This window comes from Procambarus clarkii, chromosome 43, assembly GCF_040958095.1.
Source record: "Procambarus clarkii isolate CNS0578487 chromosome 43, FALCON_Pclarkii_2.0, whole genome shotgun sequence".
Classification (NCBI taxonomy): Eukaryota; Metazoa; Arthropoda; class Malacostraca; order Decapoda; family Cambaridae; genus Procambarus; species Procambarus clarkii.
Genome location: NC_091192.1, coordinates 28,801,772 through 28,827,624, shown reverse-complemented (window position 1 = coordinate 28,827,624; position 25,853 = coordinate 28,801,772). Strand labels below are relative to the sequence as shown.

The 25,853-nt window shown below is 46.3% G+C and overlaps 1 protein-coding gene across 3 annotated transcripts in view; it reads left to right on the top strand.

The window, feature by feature from the left end:
• Positions 1-25,853, top strand: part of LOC123755896 (Krueppel-like factor 8) — a 292,335-nt gene that overhangs the window by 144,222 nt on the left and 122,260 nt on the right. The window contains exon 1 of one of the 3 annotated variants that reach the window (XM_069300172.1): positions 7,780-7,827. The exons of the other annotated variants lie outside the window; for them this stretch is intronic. The gene's annotated coding sequence lies outside the window, so the exon portion shown is untranslated. Of the gene's footprint in view, positions 1-7,779; positions 7,828-25,853 lie in introns of those variants that run through there. 3 annotated transcript variants of the gene reach the window in all.

Below are 25,853 nucleotides of genomic sequence, written 5' to 3'. Positions count from 1 at the left end.
GTACCACTAGCCGTGGTCACCTTCACCTTGTACCACTAGCCGTGGTCACCTTCACCTTGTACCACTAGCCGTGGTCACCTTCACCTTGTACCACTAGCCGTGGTCACCTTCACCTTGTACCACTAGCCGTAGTCACCTTCACCTTGTACCACTAGCCGTGGTCACCTTCAAGCATTCCTTGAGCATCACCATCCCCCGTGCTCCTGCGAGGAGGAGAATATGACGAAGACAATTGATAGATAATGACGGGAATTGTCTAAGCGAGTGGACATGTTCAGTTCACGTCAGGGGTAGGAGGTAGAGGGGTAGGCAGGGGAGCCGGTCGGCCGAGCGGACAGCACGCTGGACTTGTGATCCTGTGGTCCTGGGGTCGATCCCGGGCGCCGGCGAGAAACAATGGGCAGAGTTACTTTCACCCTATGCCCCTGTTACCTAGCAGTAAAATAGGTACCTGGGTGTTAGTCAGCTGTCACGGGCTGCTTCCTGGGGGGTGGAGGCCTGGTCGAGGACCGGGCCGCGGGGATACTAAAGCCCCGAAATCATCTCAAGATAACCTCAAGATAGGAGAGAGGAGTTGTTCACCCAATACGGCACGATTTTTTTTTGGACGAAATCGAACCAATCCTGAGCTAGAACTCACCGCTGTGTAGTAACTAATAGGTAAGTACTAGCAGGTGAGAACACCTTGCCTTCTTCTTACCCCTCCCTCACTCTCTCTCCTTCCCTCCCTCCCCCCTTATCTCCCTCCCTCACACTGCCACACGCACGTAGATACACCCACCAATCGATGCACAATAGCTTCCTTATTACAGGAGTGGGCGGCGCGCCTGGGAACCTCAACAAAGGTGATCTCAGAGGCGTGACTCCACGTGCTCAAGGTGTCTGGGGGGGGGGGCCTCGTCCCGTCACCCTTATCCATCGCTGTTGTCTTCTTTATCATCATCTGCATCTTTCTTCTTTACGCAATCATCTGCTAACTCTACTAACGCCAGGGTGGGCCTGCGTACACTGTGGTCAGCAGTTAAAGCCTCTTGAACGACGCCTCCTGAATGATGCCTCCTGAATGATGCCTCCTGAATGATGCCTCCTGAATGATGCCTCCTGAATGATGCCTCCTGAATGATGCCTCCTGAACGATGCCTCCTGAATGATGCCTCCTGAACGACGCCTCCTGAACGCCATGGCTTAGAATGGCTTACTGCCGTCGTCGTGGCACTACAGGATATCTAGAACGAAGCGCCAAGGAGGGAGCAGTGATTTGCACTGACCCCAGAGCGGCACTGACCAGTCTCAAAAACAAAACAAAAAAGACACAAGTGAGGCAGACAACAAAGGGATAGTTGGAGGACGATGAGAGTGTGATATCTACCCGCAGGAAATTGAAATTGAAATAAGTTTATTGAGGTATAAATACACACAAAGGGATGAGGCAGCTCAAGCTATTCTCACCCCGTTCAGTACATCGTGTTAATACATACATAGACACACATCACAAACAATAAACATATTACCGAACATTCTGAGAGATAAACATATACATTTCCTCCTTTACACAAGTAAACCCCCAGGAAAGGTTGGTCAAGTTCCTGTGTGAATTCTCTCTCTCCCGTTGGCGTCTGTGGAAGCGAACGAGCAGATGTGCTAGATGTTAAAGATGCTGAGGGAGGGGGGTGAGACTACATGAGATACTTCATCTCCAAGACCCTTTGACAGATCCAGGGGCATCACGAAGCACCACCACCGTGACCAGGTACCCCAGGAGCGGAGGATAGAAGAGGTACCTCTGGTCCTCGTTGGAGGTAACGAGGAGGTCCAGCAACGAGGAGGCCTGGTCGAGGTCCGTCAATTGAAATTGAAATTGAAATAAGTTTATTGAGGTAAAATACACACAAAGGGATGAGGTAGCTCAAGCTATTCTCACCCCATTCAGTACAACGTGTTAATATATACATAGACACACATCACAAGCAATAAACATATTACCAAACATTCTGAGAGGTAAACATATACATTTCCTCCTTCACAAGTAGTATCGCTAAGCCCCGAAATCATTAAAATTAAAATAGCATTCTTACAAGATTCTCCCACTTTGCACCGGTATGATAATGTAAACATGAGGGGTTGTGAGATGTCAATCCCTTGATTTGCAGTCCGTTCACTTGAGACAGTTAAGCAAGTCCCAGCTGCGTCTGGGTACAAGTGACAGGATGAATAACCCAGCGGGTTTTCTTCCTATTGGGGAGGGAGGAGGGGGGGGGGGTGTTGTACATGCTGTTATGGCGGTGTGTCCACTCACAGGATGAGTGACGCTGCCTTAATACTGTCTCCATGGCGGTGTGTCCACTCACAGGATGAGTGGCGCTGCCCAATACTGTCACTATGGCGATGTGTCCACTCACAGGACGAGTGACGCTGCCTAGATACTGTCACTATGGCGGTGTGTCCACTCACAGGATGAGTGACGCTGCCTAGATACTGTCACTATGGCGGTGTGTCCACTCACAGGATGAGTGACGCTGCCCAATACTGCCACCATGGCGGTGTTTTCACTCACAGGATGAGTGACACTGCCCTAATACTGTCTCCATGGCGGTGTGTCCACTCACAGGATGAGTGACGCTGCCTAGATACTGTCACTATGGCGGTGTGTCCACTCACAGGATGAGTGACGCTGCCCAATACTGCCACCATGGCGGTGTTTTCACTCACAGGATGAGTGACACTGCCCTAATACTGCCACCATGGCGGTGTGTCCACTCACAGGGGCAAATTAAAAAGAAAAGAAAATAAAGACTAGCCTAGCCCCTGGCTCGGCATGGGAGCATACCTCCCAGAACCCACAAACAAAGTATACTCAGATATACTCTACTATACATTCCGGGTATGAGAGAAAACACGTGGTTTCTGACGCCAATGTTTATTTACGTCTCGCGTCACAGCCGATGTCGGATGCCGAAAAATAAAAAAACCAAAATAAACCCCACCTTCCTCCAATATGATATTTGTTTGAAATCGTTACGCTCCTTTCTTGAATTGTCGTAGTGATATGTAAGCAGTTAAGTTTGTTTACGAATGTCTTGGTGATATGTAAGCAGTTAAGCATTAAAGTTCCTTGTAGTGAATTGGTTGCATGTGTAAATCCGCTATATGGTGGTTGTTGGCAACAGTGCTAAGCACACACACACGCACACACGCACACACGCACGCACGCACACACACTGTGGAAGTGTGTGTATGGAATGGAATGCATGGAATGTAAATGGAATGCATTAGGAAGTGATGTGGTGGAGGCTGACTCCGTACACAGTTTCAAATGTAGATATGATAGAGCCCAGTAGGCTCAGGAATCTGTACAACAGTTGATTGACGGTTGAGAGGCGGGACCAAAGAGCCAGAGCTCAACCCCCGCAAGCACAACTAGGTGAGTACACACACACACACACACACACACACACACACACACACACACACACACACACACACACACACACACACACACACACACACACACACACACACACACACACACACACACACACACACACACACTCACACTCACACTCTCCCTCACACGTAGAGGGGGGGGGGGGGGGGAGGAGAAGCGATATTGACACACTACCACAAATTAGAAAGTAAATGATGTACGATCGCGCTCGTTCTACGCGCGTTGCCATACGCGCGTATGGATTTAACTTAGCGTTCCACTACATGCATAGAGTACACCAGTAGATATCATCTATGCATTTTGGAGGAGGCGTTAATATCTCCGATGGAAATACTTGGTACCACTCCTGCTGGGACTCAAAGAAAACGGATGTGAAGAAAGGGGGTACCCTTATGTTTTTGTTACTAAGCTGGTGGCGTCGATGTGGGGGAAACGGGCCCCCTTTCTGAGAGCGTTGCAGCTTTAATAATCCCTGTGGCTGAGTGCTCAATGACCCACAGTATTGTACTCTAACAGATCTCTAACCCCTTGTCCACGGAAGACAGATGAAATGTGATGGTTAGCAGTGTAACTGACTTGGCACCGCTTTGGCGGTAATTGAATCAATAATTGGAGCTCCTAGCCCCTTGCCTAGCCTTGTGGTAAACAGCAGCTCCTAGCCCCCTGCCTAGCCTTGTGGTAAACAGCAGCTCCTAGCCCCGTGCCTAGCCTTGTGGTAAACAGCAGCTCCTAGCCCCCCTGCCTAGCCTTGTGGTAAACAGCAGCTCCTAGCCCCCTGCCTAGCCTTGTGGTAAACAGCAGCTCCTAGCTCCCTGCCTAGCCTTGTGGTAAACAGCAGCTCCTAGCCCCCTGCCTAGCCTTGTGGTAAACAGCAGCTCCTAGCCCCCTGCCTAGCCTTGTGGTAAACAGCAGCTCCTAGCCCCCCTGCCTAGCCTTGTGGTAAACAGCAGCTCCTAGCCCCCCCTGCCTAGCCTTGTGGTAAACAGCAGCTCCTAGCCCCCTGCCTAGCCTTGTGGTAAACAGCAGCTCCTAGCCCCCTGCCTAGCCTTGTGGTAAACAGCAGCTCCTAGCCCCCTGCCTAGCCTTGTGGTAAACAGCAGCTCCTAGCCCCCCTGCCTAGCCTTGTGGTAAACAGCAGCTCCTAGCCCCCCTGCCTAGCCTTGTGGTAAACAGCAGCTCCTAGCCCCCTGCCTAGCCTTGTGGTAAACAGCAGCTCCTAGGCCCCTGCCTAGCCTTGTGGTAAACAGCAGCTCCTAGCCCCCTGCCTAGCCTTGTGGTAAACAGCAGCTCCTAGCCCCCTGCCTAGCCTTGTGGTAAACAGCAGCTCCTAGCCCCCTGCCTAGCCTTGTGGTAAACAGCAGCTCCTAGCCCCCCTGCCTAGCCTTGTGGTAAACAGCAGCTCCTAGCCCCCTGCCTAGCCTTGTGGTAAACAGCAGCTCCTAGCCCCCTGCCTAGCCTTGTGGTAAACAGCAGCTCCTAGCCCCCTGCCTAGCCTTGTGGTAAACAGCAGCTCCTAGCCCCCTGCCTAGCCTTGTGGTAAACAGCAGCTCCTAGCCCCCTGCCTAGCCTTGTGGTAAACAGCAGCTCCTAGCCCCCTGCCTAGCAATGTGGTAAACCACTACCTTGTGAGTGGTAGTGGACCCCATACCCACCTTGTGAGTGGTAGTGGACCCCATACACACCTTGTGAGTATGTTAGAGTGTATATCTGAGTATACTTTGTGGTTTCTGGGAGTTATACTCCCTATAGTTGGTGGCATGGGGTCCACCACCACCCACAGACTAAGCATGGGGTCCACCACCACCCACAGACTAAGCATGGGGTCCACCACCACCCACAGACTGAGCATGGGGTCCACCACCACCCACAGACTAAGCATGGGGTCCACCACCACCCAGACTGATCATGGGCTCCACCACCACCCAAAGACTATTCATGGGGTCCACCACCACCCACAGACTGATCATGGGGTCCGCCACCACCCACAGACTAAGCATGGGGTCCACCACCACCCACAGACTAAGCATGGGGTTTACCACCACCCACAGACTGATCATGGGGTCCACCACCACCCACAGACTAAGCATGGGGTCCACCACCACCCACAGACTGATCATGGGGTCCGCCACCACCCACAGGCTAAGCATGGGGTCCACCACCACCCACAGGCTAAGCATGGGGTCCACCACCACCCACAGGCTAAGCATGGGGTCCACCACCACCCACAGACTGATCATGGGGTCCACCACCACCCACAGACTAAGCATGGGGTCCGCCACCACCCACAGACTGGTCATGGGGTCCTCCACCACCCACAGACTGAGCATGGGGGTCCACCACCACCCACAGACTAAGCATGGGGTCCACCACCACCCACAGACTGGTCATGGAATCCACCACCACCCACAGACTGAGCATGGGGTCCACCACCACCCACAGACTAAGCATGGGGTCCACCACCCACAGACTGGTCATGGAATCCACCACCACCCACAGACTAAGCATGGGGTCCACCACCACCCACAGACTAAGCATGGGGTCTACCACCACCCACAGACTAAGCATGGGATCCACCACCACCCACAGGCTAAGCATGGGGTCCACCACCACCCACAGACTAAGCATGGGGGTCCACCACCACCCACAGACTAAGCATGGGGGTCCACCACCACCCACAGACTGAGCATGGGGGTCCACCACCACCCACAGACTGAGCATGGGGGTCCACCACCACCCACAGACTGAGCATGGGGTCCACCACCACCCACAGACTGAGCATGGGGGTCCACCACCACCCACAGACTGAGCATGGGGGTCCACCACCACCCACAGACTGAGCATGGGGTCCACCACCACCCACAGACTGCTCATGGGGGTCCACCACCACCCACAGACTGGTCATGGGGTCCACCACCACCCACAGACTGAGCATGGGGTCCACCACCACCCACAGACTGGTCATGGGGTCCACCACCACCCACAGACTGAGCATGGGGTCCACCACCACCCACAGACTGGTCATGGGGTCCACCACCACCCACAGACTGAGCATGGGGTCCACCACCACCCACAGACTAAGCATGGGGTCCACCACCACCCACAGACTGGTCATGGGGTCCACCACCACCCACAGACTGGTCATGGGGTCCACCACCACCCACAGACTGGTCATGGGGTCCACCACCACCCACAGACTGAGCATGGGGTCCACCACCACCCACAGACTGAGCATGGGGGTCCACCACCACCCACAGACTGAGCATGGGGGTCCACCACCACCCACAGACTGAGCATGGGGTCCACCACCACCCACAGACTGAGCATGGGGGTCCACCACCACCCACAGACTGAGCATGGGGTCCACCACCACCCACAGACTGGTCATGGGGTCCACCACCACCCACAGACTGAGCATGGGGGTCCACCACCACCCACAGACTGAGCATGGGGGTCCACCACCACCCACAGACTGAGCATGGGGTCCACCACCACCCACAGACTGAGCATGGGGGTCCACCACCACCCACAGACTGAGCATGGGGTCCACCACCACCCACAGACTGGTCATGGGGTCCACCACCACCCACAGACTGAGCATGGGGGTCCACCACCACCCACAGACTGAGCATGGGGTCCACCACCACCCACAGACTGGTCATGGGGTCCACCACCACCCACAGACTGAGCATGGGGTCCACCACCAACATAACGCTCGTCAGGCTGAGAACGTGCTGATATGGACGTCTAGAATAAGCAAGAAAAACAAGGAAGGAGAGACAGGAAATAAAGGAGAAAAAAGAATTTAATATAAACAGAAGAATTTTTATATTTTTTTTACTTGCGAGTGCATTGCCGTGCGGGCCTCAAGCCTCTGGCGGACCCGATAAGCGTTATCCTCAGTCTTATCGCAGCAAATACGTGACATGATTGTAATTTGTTATAACGTCGTAAGAACGTAATGACGTTACGAACGTCGTGGTTACGTCTTGTAATTACTCGAGGAGAGTGATAGGGGGAGGGAGGGGGAGGAGGAGGCATGATAGTGCAGAACACCTTTAAATGATTCGCTTTATTTCACTCAATGTTACACTCAGCGAGTGAACGCTAATCATCAGCCTGTCCTCTCAGTTAATAAGTCACAGTTGTAACACAATTGACCAATCCGTAAAAAACGAGACATAATAATCAACATTAAAACATCGCAATTTTGACGTTTTCCCTACGTCGGCCTCGGTAAGTTAGGTAAGCCTTGGAATACAGTCATTATAAAATTAAAAATTAATATAAAATTCAATATCCATCATTTTTATGCAATTTTGTTTTTGTCTTTTCAGGTAATTTTCGAATTCACGTGACGAATAAAAAGGCAGAATGCAGGAGAGGTACGTACCGTTCTGTACCACCCGGTACATTCCGGGTGGTACAGAAAATCTTAAAATCTGTACCTGTATGGACATTATGACGTCAGAGTGACGTCACACCGCATTCACTACATATATAAAACTTCAATGTGATCAGTTATTTTCTGATCACATTGGGTTGAAAACTCTCCCAGCAAATATAGAATCAAACTACAAAATTGTATTTACTTTAATACAACTTTGTAACAATGTAATCTCAAAAATATATTTACATTGTTACAAAGTTGTATTAACATTATCGCAAAAATTGTATTAACGTTAATACAACTTTGTAACAATGTAACCTAAAAGTTGCATTAACGTTAATAACGTATCGTCATTAAATACCATATTATTTTTCAGTGTCCCATAGAAAGACCTGATTTACGTCTGATTGGAGGTTCGCCGTGTCCTCTATGTTGTCTACTCTCATGAAGATCCTAGTGTCATCTGCAAAAGGATGATACAGTACTATAGGTTGTGTCCTTGTCTATGTCCGATATGAGGATGAGAAAAAGTACTGGAGCAAGCACAGTACCCTGGGGGACTGAGCTCTTCACGGTTGATGGGCTGGATTTGATTTTGTTGACTATTACACATTGGGTTCTGTTGGTCAGGAAATTGTAGATCCATCTGCCTATTTTTCAGGTAATTCCTTTTGAACGTATTTTGTGTACAATAACACCATGGTCACATTTATCAAAGGCTTTTGCGAAATCTGTGTATGTTAATTACATCACCATTTTGCTTGTCTTCCAAGGGATCTAAGACCATTACACACGGCCTATTGACATAGCTCGAGTGCAGGGGGGAGTTGTGTAAAACCCAGGTTTGTGCCTCGGAGAGGCTGCAGGATCCAGTAAGTTCAATAGAACTTCGGTTTCAACTCCTTTTTGACCATGTCGTAGCTCAGTCGATTAAGGCAGCGTCTGGGATGCTCTCGGACGCAGGTTCGAATCCTCGTCACGGCCCTTGTGGATTTGTTCATCTAAGGCCATGTCATAATGGTGGTCCATTCGAGCAACATCAGAAAATATGATAGACTACTGTTCAGTGGTAAATCTTGTCGCAGGATATGTGGGCCGCTCCAAGCACCAACAGCCTGTTGGACCAAGATATCCCAAGTCAAGCCTGGCCCCGGGTGGTTGCGGTCCAGGACTCTCGAAACACCCTCCAGGTATGCTCTAGGTATACACCTGACACGAACATGAAGTCAAAACACCATGACCGGCCTAGTCTTTTTATTTGCCAATGCGTAACAAATGCAAACGTTTTCCCTAACCAGAAACGTACACAAACCCAACCAACCCACCTAACCTATTGAGGCCAGTGCATGGAAAAAGTTAGATATTTCGGAGTATAAATTTGTACTATTGAGTCGTATTTAAACAGCTTGATCGATTGCGTTCAAATTGCAATGTATTTACCTTATAAACGATCAGGTTATAGGCTGTTGGTTTGCTACAGCTTTGTCCTATTTCCGGAAATGATGTATATAATGGCTCGGGAGAATTATAGACTATACCGACTTGGATTAACTGCGTCGTTAGGGTGAAGAATTATAGGTGTTGGCACGTCAGCATGCACTCTCTCTCTTAAGTGCTGAACGACATGATTTTATTATATGTATGTATATATATATATATATATATATATATATATATATATATATATATATATATATATATATATATATATATATATATATATATATATATATATATATATATATGTCGTACCTAATAGCCAGAACGCACTTCTCAGCCTACTATTCAAGGCCCGATTTGCCTAATAAGCCAAGTTTTCATGAATTAATGTTTTTTCGTCTACCTAACCTACCTAACCTAAACTAACCTAGCTTTTTTTGGCTACCTAACCTAACCTTACCTATAAATATAGGTTAGGTTAGGTTAGGTAGAGCTGGTTAGGTTCGGTCATATATCTACGTTAATTTTAACTCCAATAAAAAAAATTGACCTCATACATAGAGAAAAGGGTTGCTTTATCATTTCATAAGAAAAAAATTATAGTAAATATATTAATTCAGGAAAACTTGGCTTATTAGGCAAATCGGGCCTTGAATAGTAGGCTGAGAAGTGAGTTCTGGCTACTAGGTACGACATATATATATATATATATATATATATATATATATATATATATATATATATATATATATATATATATATATATATATATATATATAATATCAGAACACTCTTGACCCCTGAATGGTGTACTGGACACACCTTGGGGTTTGGAGGTCCTGGCTGTCCGGGTTCGAATCCTTCAGGGGGTGAAGAGTTTTCTCATATATAAAACATGCCAAACCAGTTCTGGAATATGCAGCTACAGGAGAATATTCATAATATCTTTCGAACACAAAACCAGAGAAAGTCCAGCGATATGCCACCAGAGTAGTACGTCCGGAGCTGAGAGGTACGAGTTACAAGGACAAGACTTAAGATGTTTATATATATCCTCACGTAAAGAGACGATTTCGGTGTGTGTGTGTGTGTGTGTGTGTGTGTGTGTGTGTGTGTGTGTGTGTGTGTGTGTGTGTGTGTGTGTGTGTGTGTGTGTGTATGTGTGTGTGTGTGTGTGTGTGTGTGTGTGTGTGTGTGTGTGTGTGTGTGTGTGTGTGTGTATGTGTGTGTGTGTGTGTGTGTGTGTGTGTGTGTGTGTGTGTGTGTGTGTGTGTGTGTGTGTGTGTGTGTGTGTGTGTGTGTGTGTGTGTAGATTTGGGTCTGTTTAAAGAGTTTTAGTAAAGACAAATGCGAGTTACATTAGGCAAGAGCATCACAAGTGGATGAGTGAGTCAGAATGCATAAGTTCTGGAGAGTATGAGTGAATGAAGGGGGAGGGGGAGGGGGGTTAAGGTGAGTGAATGAGAGAGAGAGAGAAGAGCGTGGGTGAGGGAGCCCGGGGTGTGAGGCGAGGCGCTGAATGAGAGAGAGAGAGAAGAGCGTGGGTGAGGGAGCCCTGGGTGTGAGGCGAGACGCTGAATGAGAGAGAGAGAAGAGCGTGGGTGAGGGAGCCCGGGGTGTGAGGCGAGACGCTGAATGCGTAAGGCCGCAGTTATTGTTGATAATCTGTTCACTTGAGACAGTTACGCGCGTCCCAGCTGCGTCTGAGTTAAAGCCCAAGCTGAACTCCAAGCCAGTGGGTGCAGGCCACAGGCTGAACTCCAAGCCAGTGGGTGCAGGCCACAGGCTGAACACCAAGCCAGTGGGTGCAGGCCACAGGCTGAACACCAAGCCAGAGGGTACAGGCCACAGGCTGAACACCAAGTCAGAGGGTGCAGGCCACAGGCTGAACACCAAGCCAGAGGGTGCAGGCCACAGGCTGAACACCAAGCCAGAGGGTGCAGGCCACAGGCTGAACACCAAGCCAGAGGGTACAGGTCACAGGCTGAACACCAAGCCAGAGGGTACAGGTCACAGGCTGAACACCAAGCCAGAGGGTACAGGTCACAGGCTGAACACCAAGCCAGAGGGTACAGGTCACAGGCTGAACACCAAGCCAGAGGGTACAGGTCACAGGCTGAACACCAAGCCAGAGGGTACAGGCCACAGGCTGAACACCAAGCCAGAGGGTACAGGTCACAGGCTGAACACCAAGCCAGAGGGTACAGGCCACAGGCTGAACACCAAGCCAGAGGGTACAGGTCACAGGCTGAACACCAAGCCAGAGGGTACAGGCTACAGGTTGAACACCAAGCCAGAGGGTACAGGCCACAGGCTGAACACCAAGCCAGAGGGTACAGGCTACAGGTTGAACACCAAGCCAGTGGGTACAGGCCACAGGCTGAACACCAAGCCAGAGGGTACAGGCTACAGGCTGAACACCAAGCCAGAGGGTACAGGCCACAGGCTGAACACCAAGCCAGAGGGTACAGGTCACAGGCTGAACACCAAGCCAGAGGGTACAGGTCACAGGCTGAACACCAAGCCAGAGGGTACAGGTCACAGGCTGAACACCAAGCCAGTGGGTACAGGCCACAGGCTGAACACCAAGCCAGAGGGTACAGGCTACAGGCTGAACACCAAGCCAGAGGGTACAGGCCACAGGCTGAACACCAAGCCAGAGGGTACAGGTCACAGGCTGAACACTAAGCCAGAGGGTACAGGTCACAGGCTGAACACCAAGCCAGAGGGTACAGGTCACAGGCTGAACACCAAGCCAGAGGGTACAGGCTACAGGTTGAACACCAAGCCAGAGGGTACAGGCCACAGGCTGAACACCAAGCCAGAGGGTACAGGCCACAGGCTGAACACCAAGCCAGAGGGTACAGGCCACAGGCTGAACACCAAGTCAGAGGGTACAGGCCACATGCTGAACACCAAGCCAGTGGGTACAGGCCACAGGCTGAACACCAAGCCAGAGGGTACAGGCCACAGGCTGAACACCAAGCCAGTGGGTACAGGCCACAGGCTGAACACCAAGCCAGAGGGTACAGGCCACAGGCTGAACACCAAGCCAGTGGGTACAGGCCACAGGCTGAACACCAAGCCAGAGGGTACAGGCCACAGGCTGAACACCAAGCCAGTGGGTACAGGCCACAGGCTGAACACCAAGCCAGAGGGTACAGGCCACAGGCTGAACACCAAGCCAGAGAGTACAGGCCACATGCTGAACACCAAGCCAGTGGGTACAGGCTACAGGCCAGAGGAGAAATACACAACAAGCAGGTTATCATCCCTTTGGGGGACTTTGTATTTTACTGAACACTTGGTTGACCTCGACCAAATATACTTTATAACAAGTTACCGTACCCCGAACAAGCTGGTGGCAGGGTGTGGCGTGGCAGGGTGTGGCGTGGCAGGGTGTGGCGAGGCAGGGGTGTGGCGTGGCAGGGGTGTGGCGTGGCAGGGGTGTGGCGTGGCAGGGTGTGGCGTGGCAGGGTGTGACGTGGCAGGGTGTGGCGTGGCAGGGTGTGACGTGGCAGGGTGTGGCGTGGCAGGGTGTGGCGTGGCAGGGTGTGGCGTGGCAGGGTGTGACGTGGCAGGGTGTGGCGTGGCAGGGTGTGACGTGGCAGGGTGTGGCGTGGCAGGGTGTGGCGTGGCAGGGGTGTGGCGTGGCAGGGTGTGGCGTGGCAGGGTGTGACGTGGCAGGGTGTGGCGTGGCAGGGTGTGACGTGGCAGGGTGTGGCGTGGCAGGGTGTGGCGTGGTAGGGTGTGGCGTGGCAGGGTGTGACGTGGCAGGGTGTGGCGTGGCAGGGTGTGGCGTGGCAGGGTGTGGCGTGGCAGGGTGTGGCGTGGCAGGGTGTGGCGTGGCAGGGTGTGACGTGGCAGGTTGTGGCGTGGCAGGGTGTGGCGTGGCAGGGTGTGGCGTGGCAGGGTGTGGCGTGGCAGGGTGTGACGTGGCAGGGTGTGGCGTGGCTGGGTGTGGCGTGGCAGGGTGTGGCGTGGTAGGGTGTGGCGTGGCAGGGTGTGACGTGGCAGGGTGTGGCGTGGCAGGGTGTGACGTGGCAGGGTGTGGCGTGGCAGGGTGTGGCGTGGCAGGGTGTGGCGTGGTAGGGTGTTGGCGTGGCAGGGTGTGACGTGGCAGGGTGTGGCGTGGCAGGGTGTGGCGTGGCAGGGTGTGGCGTGGCAGGGTGTGGCGTGGCAGGGTGTGACGTGGCAGGTTGTGGCGTGGCAGGGTGTGGCGTGGCAGGGTGTGGCGTGGCAGGGTGTGACGTGGCAGGGTGTGGCGTGGCAGGGTGTGGCGTGGCAGGGTGTGACGTGGCAGGGTGTGACGTGGCAGGGTGTGGCGTGGCAGGGTGTGACGTGGCAGGGTGTGGCGTGGCAGGGTGTGGCGTGGCAGGGTGTGGCGTGGCAGGGTGTGGCGTGGCAGGGTGTGGCGTGGCAGGGTGTGGCGTGGCAGGGTGTGACGTGGCAGGTTGTGGCGTGGCAGGGTGTGGCGTGGCAGGGTGTGGCGTGGCAGGGTGTGGCGTGGCAGGGTGTGACGTGGCAGGGTGTGGCGTGGCTGGGTGTGGCGTGGCAGGGTGTGGCGTGGTAGGGTGTGGCGTGGCAGGGTGTGACGTGGCAGGGTGTGGCGTGGCAGGGTGTGACGTGGCAGGGTGTGGCGTGGCAGGGTGTGGCGTGGCAGGGTGTGGCGTGGTAGGGTGTTGGCGTGGCAGGGTGTGACGTGGCAGGGTGTGGCGTGGCAGGGTGTGGCGTGGCAGGGTGTGGCGTGGCAGGGTGTGGCGTGGCAGGGTGTGACGTGGCAGGTTGTGGCGTGGCAGGGTGTGGCGTGGCAGGGTGTGGCGTGGCAGGGTGTGACGTGGCAGGGTGTGGCGTGGCAGGGTGTGGCGTGGCAGGGTGTGACGTGGCAGGGTGTGACGTGGCAGGGTGTGGCGTGGCAGGGTGTGACGTGGCAGGGTGTGGCGTGGCAGGGTGTGGCGTGGCAGGGTGTGGCGTGGCAGGGTGTGGCGTGGCAGGGTGTGGCGTGGCTGGGTGTGGCGTGGCAGGGTGTGGCGTGGTAGGGTGTGGCGTGGCAGGGTGTGACGTGGCAGGGTGTGGCGTGGCAGGGTGTGACGTGGCAGGGTGTGGCGTGGCAGGGTGTGGCGTGGCAGGGTGTGGCGTGGTAGGGTGTTGGCGTGGCAGGGTGTGACGTGGCAGGGTGTGGCGTGGCAGGGTGTGGCGTGGCAGGGTGTGGCGTGGCAGGGTGTGGCGTGGCAGGGTGTGGCGTGGCAGGGTGTGGCGTGGCAGGGTGTGGCGTGGCAGGGTGTGGCGTGGCAGGGTGTGACGTGGGAGGGTGTGACGTGGCAGGGTGTGGCGTGGCAGGGTGTGACGTGGCAGGGTGTGACGTGGCAGGGTGTGGCGTGGCAGGGTGTGACGTGGCAGGGTGTGGCGTGGCAGGGTGTGGCGTGGCAGGGTGTGGCGTGGCAGGGTGTGGCGTGGCAGGGTGTGACGTGGCAGGGTGTGGCGTGGCTGGGTGTGGCGTGGCAGGGTGTGGCGTGGTAGGGTGTGGCGTGGCAGGGTGTGACGTGGCAGGGTGTGGCGTGGCAGGGTGTGACGTGGCAGGGTGTGGCGTGGCAGGGTGTGGCGTGGCAGGGTGTGGCGTGGTAGGGTGTTGGCGTGGCAGGGTGTGACGTGGCAGGGTGTGGCGTGGCAGGGTGTGGCGTGGCAGGGTGTGGCGTGGCAGGGTGTGGCGTGGCAGGGTGTGACGTGGCAGGTTGTAGCGTGGCAGGGTGTGGCGTGGCAGGGTGTGGCGTGGCAGGGTGTGACGTGGCAGGGTGTGGCGTGGCAGGGTGTGGCGTGGCAGGGTGTGACGTGGCAGGGTGTGACGTGGCAGGGTGTGGCGTGGCAGGGTGTGACGTGGCAGGGTGTGGCGTGGCAGGGTGTGGCGTGGCAGGGTGTGGCGTGGCAGGGTGTGACGTGGCAGGGTGTGGCGTGGCAGGGTGTGGCGTGGCAGGGTGTGGCGTGGCAGGGTGTGGCGTGGCAGGGTGTGACGTGGCAGGTTGTAGCGTGGCAGGGTGTGGCGTGGCAGGGTGTGGCGTGGCAGGGTGTGATGTGGCAGGGTGTGGCGTGGCAGGGTGTGGCGTGGCAGGGTGTGGCGTGGCAGGGTGTGACGTGGCAGGGTGTGACGTGGCAGGGTGTGGCGTGGCAGGGTGTGGCGTGGCAGGGTGTGACGTGGCAGGGTGTGGCGTGGCAGGGTGTGGCGTGGCAGGGTGTGACGAGGCAAGAGTGTGACGTAACAGGTGCGTGACCTGGAGTATACCTAGAGTATACCTCATCTTATGTCTTTCCCGTTCCTAAGAATAGCATCTAAGACACATCTGAACATTCTTGAACGTCTACGGGGCCGAGTCACCCCGTTCTCTTAATAGGCCGCGTTTTCGACGTTGTGGTAACCAACATTACTAAGGCAACTTACTGTGGTAAGTTACGGTTCTCGAATATCTTACGGTTTGTATGCATCAGATTCGATAAGGGTTGGTGGGTTGCTTGGGTTGGTACGTTTCAGGTTTGGTTAGGTTAGGGGAGCCGGTCGGCCGAGCGGACAGCACGCCGGACTTCTGATCTTGTGGTCCCGGGGTCGATCCCGGGTGCCGGCGAGAAACAATAGGCAAAGTTTCTTTCACCCTATGCCCCTGTTACCTAGCAGTAAAATAGGTACCTGGGTGTTAGTCAGCTGTCACGGGCTGCTTCCTGGGGGTGGAGGCCAGTAGTAGGGATGACATGCCACAGACGATATTTTATTTCTGGGAAATATCGTCTGTACGGGCCATGGTTTTCAGGTTCCAAAGGGAAAATATCGTCTGTGCGGGCCAGGGTTTTTCAGATTCCAATATCGTCGGTGTGAGCCAGGGTTTTGAGGTTCCAATATCGTCTGTGTGAGCCAGGGTTTTCAGGTAAATTTTGTGTCACAGATTTTAGAAGTATGGATTTCTTATGAGAAAAATAATTTCCGAGACATAGAAGTTTGTTAAAGCCTTATGGGAGAAATTCAAATAACGTGTGTAGCACTTTAGGGTTTCCAGGAGAACTCTACGGACATGTTTTACATGTTTTCAACTTACAAAATCGTCTATGTAAGCCTTAGTTATTCATATAAATTTAGAAAATCACCTGTGTAAGTCATGGTTTTCAAGTCTCGTACCTCACACCCCCCTCCCTCCCCCCTTACCTCGCAATCTGTCGCGTCACCTTTATTTACTTTGCGCCCAGCCAGCCAGCCAGTCGGCTCTTAATCTTATCTTATCTTATCTTCTCATAATATCTGGACCGTCCCTCCTCTCTCTCTCTCTCTCCTTTCATTCAGTTCAGTTCAACTATTTTCCAACATCGTATGTTTGCTCCTTTTCATTAAGCAAGTCAGTTTTACACAAATAAATCATGTTAGTAAGCATGTTCTAGCTCACGTTCCCCCACCTTAGTCCCCTGTCGTATAATGAATACTATCATTCCAATCCCTCTAAAATTTAAAAATAATCATATTTCAAATGTAGTTCAATACAGTAATTTAGTTACCAAGCTCCAGCGCTTGTCCTCCGCCTCAGCTCTCTCTCGTATCTTCGTTAGTAACAGTCCAATTTCCCTGAAATTTTTACCCTCTGTATTTCAGGCTCCATAAATAAGATCAAAACAGTTATCGAGCTCCAGCGCTTGTCCCCCACCTTAGTTCGTTTATACAAGATCGTTAGTAACAGTCCAATTTCCCTGAAAATTTTACCCTCTGTATTTCAGACACCGTAAATAAAATCAAGTCAGTTATCGAGCTCCAGCTCTCGTCCCCGCCTTAGTTCTCCTTCATATCTTTGTAAATAACCAATCAATTTCCCTAAAATTAAAAGCAGACATACTTCAAAGTTAGTAAATAAGATCAAGTCAGTTACTGAGCTCCAGCTCTCGTCCCCCACCCTCTTCCACCCTCAAGTCTTTGTAAATAAACCATCAATTTCCCCGAAATTTTTTACCCTCTGTATTTCAGATATAGTAAATATGAAGTAAACAATTATAAAACTCTAGCTCATGTCCTCTGTCCAAGCTCACTTTTGTAAATTCATTACTCTCAGTCCAATCACCCAACTACATTTTCAGACATAGTAAATAAAAACCAGTTCAGTTATCAAGTTTCAACTCTTGTGCCCCAGCTTAGTTCATTTTGTACAAGTTCTTTATTTCCAACTATATCACATGAGATTTAAGATCACCTTATTTTCTAACGTAGTAAAATTAATCAGGGCATTAACCAAGCTCCATTCCCTCAGCCTTAGATCATCAGACATAAATATTTTCGATCAAGTCCGTCTCCAGCTTAACTCTTACCCTTTCCCTCCCTTACCTTCTCATCCCCAACTTATCCAAACCTTCAATAATCGTACTGTATTTGCATATTTTCTCTATATTCACTGTGTTCTTCGTATTCTCATCCGTGTTCACTCCATGTTCTTCAAATGTTCACAGTCCCATTCAGTTCATATTTTCACAAGTATCTCCATTTTTTATGTAATCTTTCTCTTAGTCTCATTATGTTCTCTACAAATTCTAGTCATATTTTCTATGTTTTCATGTTCATCACATGTTCTCTTTACAACTTTTATACTCAATATTCATGCTAACTTCCATATTTTGTGTTCTTTGTCAATATTCATGTTCCTCTACAAGTTCATGTTCCGCACAAGATCACTTCGTTTTTTCACCTTCACTTACATGTTTTCTACATTCTTTGTCATATTCTCCATGTTCTTCACAAGTCCATTGTTCATTCTTTGTAATCCCTATTCTCCTTATCATGTTTTCATGTTCTCTGTAAGTTCATATTCCCAGCATGTTCACTGTATTCATCAACTTTTCTTACATGTGTTCTTTGTCATGTTCCCCATATGTTCTCTGGGTTTTCCCCTTACATGTTATTTAACGTTCCTTAACTAAAAAAATCTTTCGCCAATCAACTAAAACATAGTCACTTTCGTCATTTCTCAACTAAACTTATTATCCAGTCAACTAAAAATAGTCAGAAATAGCCTCGTTCAACACTGTTCTTAACTAAAACAACCTTTCTCTTAGCTAAAAATTGTCAAAGGAAACTTTTTCAGCACTTTCTTAACAGGCGCTATGTTTCATCAAGAAAAATTGTCAAAGGAAACTTTCCAAAACTGTTCATAACTAGCTTTTATCCATCGTCAATCAACTAAAAATAATAACTTTCATCATTTCTTAACTAAACATATTCCCCATTCATCAGAAAATAACCGTGTTCATCATGTTTCATTGTCATTTCTTAACTAAAATTATCTGCCAATCATCAGAAAAAGTCATGTTCATCATGTTTTGTCTTTTTGCTTAACTAAAATTATGTTTTGTCAAGTAAGAAAAAATAACCAAAGATATCTTTCATCACTGTTCTTAACTGTCATTATACTTTGGGGAGCACAAAAATAGTCTCCCTCGTCATGTTTTCTCTTTTTCCATAACTAAAAGTATTCATCAGTCAACTAAAAAATAGTTACTTCATCATGTTTCCTTGTCATTTCTTAACTGAAATATCACTTCTCTCATCTGAAAATAGTCAGGATTAACCTCATTCAACACCGTTCTTAACTAAAACAGCCTTTCGCTTAGCTAAAAATTGTCAAAGGATTCTTTTCAGCACTGTTCATAACTAACTTTATCCATCGTCAAGTAAGAAAATATAGTCAAAGATATCTATCATCGTCGTTCTTAACTGACATTTATACTTTGTGGAGCACTAAAATAGTCAAATGTAACTTTTTCAACACTTTCGTAACTAAAATTATATGTCGCTAAGTAAGAAAAATAGTCAAAGGTGCTCTCCGTTACACCAAAGTTACTCTTCGAGAAATCAAAGACACTCTTCAATACATCAAGGACTTACTCAAAGACACCAAAGTTACACTCTAAGACATCCTTCGAGACATCAAAGACTTCCTTAAGACTTCAATGGGACTCTTCCATTCTTCAAAGATATTCTCTAAGCCCTCAAAGTTATTCTCAGAACAATCAAAAGTTATTCCAAGACAACAAAAGTCATTCTCAGAGCTATCAAAATTATTCTCGGAGTCATCAAAAGGTATTCTCTAACTCACTTTTGGTCATTAAAGTTAATTTCTATGTTATAAAAGTTATTCTCAGAGACATCTAAAGTTAATCTTAGAGTTATCAAATGTAATCTCTAACTCTCTTTTGTTCATCAAAGTTGATCTCAGAGTTAACAAAGGTAATCTCTAACTCACTCTCGTTCATCAAAGTTGTTTCAAAGACATCAAAGTTATTCAAAGAGCTAACAAAAGTTATTCTCAGAGTCACCTTCGTTCTTCAGAGAAACTTTCCAAAAACATCTTTATTCATCAAAGTTATTCTCAGAGGCATAAAAGTCATTCTCAGAGCTATCAAACTTGTTCTCAAAGTCATCAAACTTATTCATCAAAGTTATTCTCAGAGGCATAAAAGTCATTCTCAGAGCTATCAAACTTGTTCTCAAAGTCATCAAACTTATTCACAGAGTCATCAAAGTTAATCTAAGACATCATTTTTCATCAAAGATATTCTCTCTAAACCGTCAATGTTCTTCTCTAAGACATAAAAGTTATTCTCAGAGTCACCTTCGTTCGTCAGAGAAACTTTCAAAACATCTTTGTTCATCAAACTTGTTTTCAAAGTCATCAAAAGTTAATCTAAGACATCTTCTTTCATCAAAGTTATTTTCAGAGACATCTAAAGTTATTCTCAGAGCTATCAAACTTGTTCTCAGAGTCATCAAATGTTATTCTCGAAGTCATCAAAGTTATTTTCAGAGACATCTAAAGTTAATTTCTATGTTATAAAGTTATTCTCAGAGACATCTAAAGTTAATCTTGGTCATCAAAGTTATTTTCAGAGACATCTAAAGTTAATTTCTATGTTATAAAGTTATTCTCAGAGACATCTAAAGTTAATCTTGGTCATCAAAGTTGTTCTCTAAACATCAATGTTGTTCTCCAAGACATCAAAGATGTTCTCAAAATCATAAAAGTTATTCCCAGAGCTATCAAAGTTAATCTCAGAGTTATCCAAAGATATTCTCATGTCCACAAAAGTTATTCCAAGAGACGTCAAAGTTGTTCTAAGAGTTATCAAAAGTTATTCTCAGTCATGATATGTTATTCTCTAACTCACTTCCATTCATCAAAGACATTCTCTAAGTCCTGAAAGTTATTCTCTAAGACAACAAAGTCTTTCTCAGAGCTACCAAAGATGTTCTCTAAATCATAAAAGTTAATCTTAACTCACCTTCGTTCATTAGAGAAACTTTCCAATCCATATTCGTTGACCAGAGTTATTCTCAGAGTCATCAAAGCGATCTCTAATTCATCTTCGTTCTCCAAAGTTGTTCTCTAAGACACCTTCATTCATCAAAGAAACTCTCCTTCTTCCATCATGTTATTCTTTAAGACATCTTCAGTCATAAAATTTTCTCTCCAAAATGTAACTAGTTCAGCTTTTCATACCAAACCTGCATTTCTGTTAAAACATATTTTCTTAGTTGCTTTACCCTAAAACTGTTCTCTGAACTACACTGTTCAAACCTACGTAACCTATCCTCTCCACCCAATGTTACTTAGTTAACGTAACGTTCCTAAACCTAGCTTTACCTATCCTAACCTAACTTACCTTACCTTCCCTATCTTACCTAACTTTACCTATCCTAACTTAACTTGCCTTTCATAACCTAACTTTACCTATCCTAACTTAACTTACCTTACCTTACCTATCTTACCTAACTTTACCTATCCTAACATAACTTACCTTACCTTCCCTAACTTAAGCTAACTTTACCTATCCTAACTTAACTTGCCTAACTTATTCTGCTTAACATAACTTACCTTACCTTCCCTATCTTACCTAACTTTACCTATCCTAACATAACTTACCTTACCTTCCCTAACTTAACCTAACTTTACCTATCCTAACTTAACTTACCTAACTTATTCTGCTTAACATAACTTACCTTACCTTCCCTATCTTACCTAACTTTACCTATCCTATCCTAACCTAGCTTGTCTTACCTAACTTAATCTTACTTTCCCAAACTGATGTATCCTAACTTATCTAGTCCAACCAGACATGATCTAACTTAAGTATTCCTTCTTGTCTTTGTGTTTCGTCAATCATTGTCTCATATTCATTTACTCATTTCATTAGTTAATTTCTCAAATGGTCACTTATGCATTTCAAGTGCTATTTGTTAGAGATTGGATATTTAAGCATTTCAAAGAATTATAATTTCTCAAATGGACGTTTTTGCATTTCAAGTGCTATTTGTTAGAGATTGAATATTTAAGCATTTCAAAGAATTTTTGTTATATATGGGCATTTACTCATTTCAAGGGATAATTTCTCAAATGGACGTTTTTGCATTTCAAGTGTTATTTGTTTAAGATCGGGTATTTAACCATTTCAAAGGTTTTTCTTATATATGGGAACTTACTCGTTTCAAGGGCTAATTTCTCAAATGGTCATTTTTGCAGATCAAGGGTTATTTGTTAAAGTTCATCAAGTTGCCCATAAGTTGTATTAGTAGGTTCTATCTTATGTTCTTATTCCCCAACCCCTTAACCTAACCTCTTGTAATCTTAGTGTATTTAGTAGGTTCTATCTTATGTTCTTATTCCCCAACCCCTTAACCTAACCTCTTGTAATCTTAGTGTATTTAGTAGGTTCTATCTTATGTTCTTATTCCCCAACCCTTTAACCTAACCTTTCAGATGTAGTTTGTTGAATATATTATCCTTTTCCTAACCTTTCAGATGTAGTTTTGTTTCTCCTTTTGTATATTTTTACCCAAACCTTCTTTCCTTCTTTACTTTGTTTTCACATATAAGTTCATTCTTTATCATAGTAATAATAAAATTACAATAGTAAAGAATCAGATCTACTAAGACTTGAAATTGAGAAACAAGAGCTCAAGGGAGTGAGAGCATGAAAGAAGAGCAAGGAGTAAGAGAGAGGGGGCGGAAGAAAATGGGACCAAAGAAGAGAGAATGAGAGAGAGTGTGGGCATGGGAGCACTAAGACTTGAATTGAGAAAAAAGAAAAACTAAGTGAATGAGAATGAGGGTGTGAGAATGGGAGCAATAAGACTTGAATTTGAGAAACAAGAGAGCATTTGAGCAAATGAGGGAGAGAGAGGGGGAGGAAGAGAGAGAATAAGGGAGAGAGATAGAAAAGGAGGGTTAGAAGGAGTAGGAGAATCAAAGTAAAGAAGGAAAGATGGTTTGGGTAAAAATATACAAAAGGAGAAACAAAACTACATCTGAAAGGTTAGGAAAAGGATAATATATTCAACAAACTACATCTGAAAGGTTAGGTTAAAGGGTTGGGGAATAAGAACATAAGATAGAACCTACTAAATACACTAAGATTACAAGAGGTTAGGTTAAGGGGTTGGGGAATAAGAACATAAGATAGAACCTACTAAATACACTAAGATTACAAGAGGTTAGGTTAAGGGGTTGGGGAATAAGAACATAAGATAGAACCTACTAATACAACTTATGGGCAACTTGATGAACTTTAACAAATAACCCTTGATCTGCAAAAATGACCATTTGAGAAATTAGCCCTTGAAACGAGTAAGTTCCCATATATAAGAAAAACCTTTGAAATGGTTAAATACCCGATCTTAAACAAATAACACTTGAAATGCAAAAACGTCCATTTGAGAAATTATCCCTTGAAATGAGTAAATGCCCATATATAACAAAAATTCTTTGAAATGCTTAAATATTCAATCTCTAACAAATAGCACTTGAAATGCAAAAACGTCCATTTGAGAAATTATAATTCTTTGAAATGCTTAAATATCCAATCTCTAACAAATAGCACTTGAAATGCATAAGTGACCATTTGAGAAATTAACTAATGAAATGAGTAAATGAATATGAGACAATGATTGACGAAACACAAAGACAAGAAGGAATACTTAAGTTAGATCATGTCTGGTTGGACTAGATAAGTTAGGATACATCAGTTTGGGAAAGTAAGATTAAGTTAGGTAAGACAAGCTAGGTTAGGATAGGATAGGTAAAGTTAGGTAAGATAGGGAAGGTAAGGTAAGTTATGTTAAGCAGAATAAGTTAGGTAAGTTAAGTTAGGATAGGTAAAGTTAGGTTAAGTTAGGGAAGGTAAGGTAAGTTATGTTAGGATAGGTAAAGTTAGGTAAGATAGGGAAGGTAAGGTAAGTTATGTTAAGCAGAATAAGTTAGGCAAGTTAAGTTAGGATAGGTAAAGTTAGCTTAAGTTAGGGAAGGTAAGGTAAGTTATGTTAGGATAGGTAAAGTTAGGTAAGATAGGTAAGGTAAGGTAAGGTAAGTTAAGTTAGGATAGGTAAAGTTAGGTTATGAAAGGCAAGTTAAGTTAGGATAGGTAAAGTTAGGTAAGATAGGGAAGGTAAGGTAAGTTAGGTTAGGATAGGTAAAGCTAGGTTTAGGAACGTTACGTTAACTAAGTAACATTGGGTGGAGAGGATAGGTTACGTAGGTTTGAACAGTGTAGTTCAGAGAACAGTTTTAGGGTAAAGCAACTAAGAAAATATGTTTTAACAGAAATGCAGGTTTGGTATGAAAAGCTGAACTAGTTACATTTTGGAGAGAAAATTTTATGACTGAAGATGTCTTAAAGAATAACATGATGGAAGAAGGAGAGTTTCTTTGATGAATAAAGGTGTCTTAGAGAACAACTTTGGAGAACGAAGATGAATTAGAGATCGCTTTGATGACTCTGAGAATAACTCTGGTCAACGAATATGGATTGGAAAGTTTCTCTAATGAACGAAGGTGAGTTAAGATTAACTTTTATGATTTAGAGAACATCTTTGGTAGCTCTGAGAAAGACTTTGTTGTCTTAGAGAATAACTTTCAGGACTTAGAGAATGTCTTTGATGAATGGAAGTGAGTTAGAGAATAACATATCATGACTGAGAATAACTTTTGATAACTCTTAGAACAACTTTGACGTCTCTTGGAATAACTTTTGTGGACATGAGAATATCTTTGGATAACTCTGAGATTAACTTTGATAGCTCTGGGAATAACTTTTATGATTTTGAGAACATCTTTGATGTCTTGGAGAACAACATTGATGTTTAGAGAACAACTTTGATGACCAAGATTAACTTTAGATGTCTCTGAGAATAACTTTATAACATAGAAATTAACTTTAGATGTCTCTGAAAATAACTTTGATGACCAAGATTAACTTTAGATGTCTCTGAGAATAACTTTATAACATAGAAATTAACTTTAGATGTCTCTGAAAATAACTTTGATGACTTCGAGAATAACATTTGATGACTCTGAGAACAAGTTTGATAGCTCTGAGAATAACTTTAGATGTCTCTGAAAATAACTTTGATGAAAGAAGATGTCTTAGATTAACTTTTGATGACTTTGAAAACAAGTTTGATGAACAAAGATGTTTTGAAAGTTTCTCTGACGAACGAAGGTGACTCTGAGAATAACTTTTATGTCTTAGAGAAGAACATTGACGGTTTAGAGAGAATATCTTTGATGAAAAATGATGTCTTAGATTAACTTTGATGACTCTGTGAATAAGTTTGATGACTTTGAGAACAAGTTTGATAGCTCTGAGAATGACTTTTATGCCTCTGAGAATAACTTTGATGAATAAGTTTGATGACTTTGAGAACAAGTTTGATAGCTCTGAGAATGACTTTTATGCCTCTGAGAATAACTTTGATGAATAAAGATGTTTTTGGAAAGTTTCTCTGAAGAACGAAGGTGACTCTGAGAATAACTTTTGTTAGCTCTTTGAATAACTTTGATGTCTTTGAAACAACTTTGATGAACGAGAGTGAGTTAGAGATTACCTTTGTTAACTCTGAGATCAACTTTGATGAACAAAAGAGAGTTAGAGATTACATTTGATAACTCTAAGATTAACTTTAGATGTCTCTGAGAATAACTTTTATAACATAGAAATTAACTTTAATGACCAAAAGTGAGTTAGAGAATACCTTTTGATGACTCCGAGAATAATTTTGATAGCTCTGAGAATGACTTTTGTTGTCTTGGAATAACTTTTGATTGTTCTGAGAATAACTTTGAGGGCTTAGAGAATATCTTTGAAGAATGGAAGAGTCCCATTGAAGTCTTAAGGAAGTCTTTGATGTCTCGAAGGATGTCTTAGAGTGTAACTTTGGTGTCTTTGAGTAAGTCCTTGATGTATTGAAGAGTGTCTTTGATTTCTCGAAGAGTAACTTTGGTGTAACGGAGAGCACCTTTGACTATTTTTCTTACTTAGCGACATATAATTTTAGTTACGAAAGTGTTGAAAAAGTTACATTTGACTATTTTAGTGCTCCACAAAGTATAAATGTCAGTTAAGAACGACGATGATAGATATCTTTGACTATATTTTCTTACTTGACGATGGATAAAGTTAGTTATGAACAGTGCTGAAAAGAATCCTTTGACAATTTTTAGCTAAGCGAAAGGCTGTTTTAGTTAAGAACGGTGTTGAATGAGGTTAATCCTGACTATTTTCAGATGAGAGAAGTGA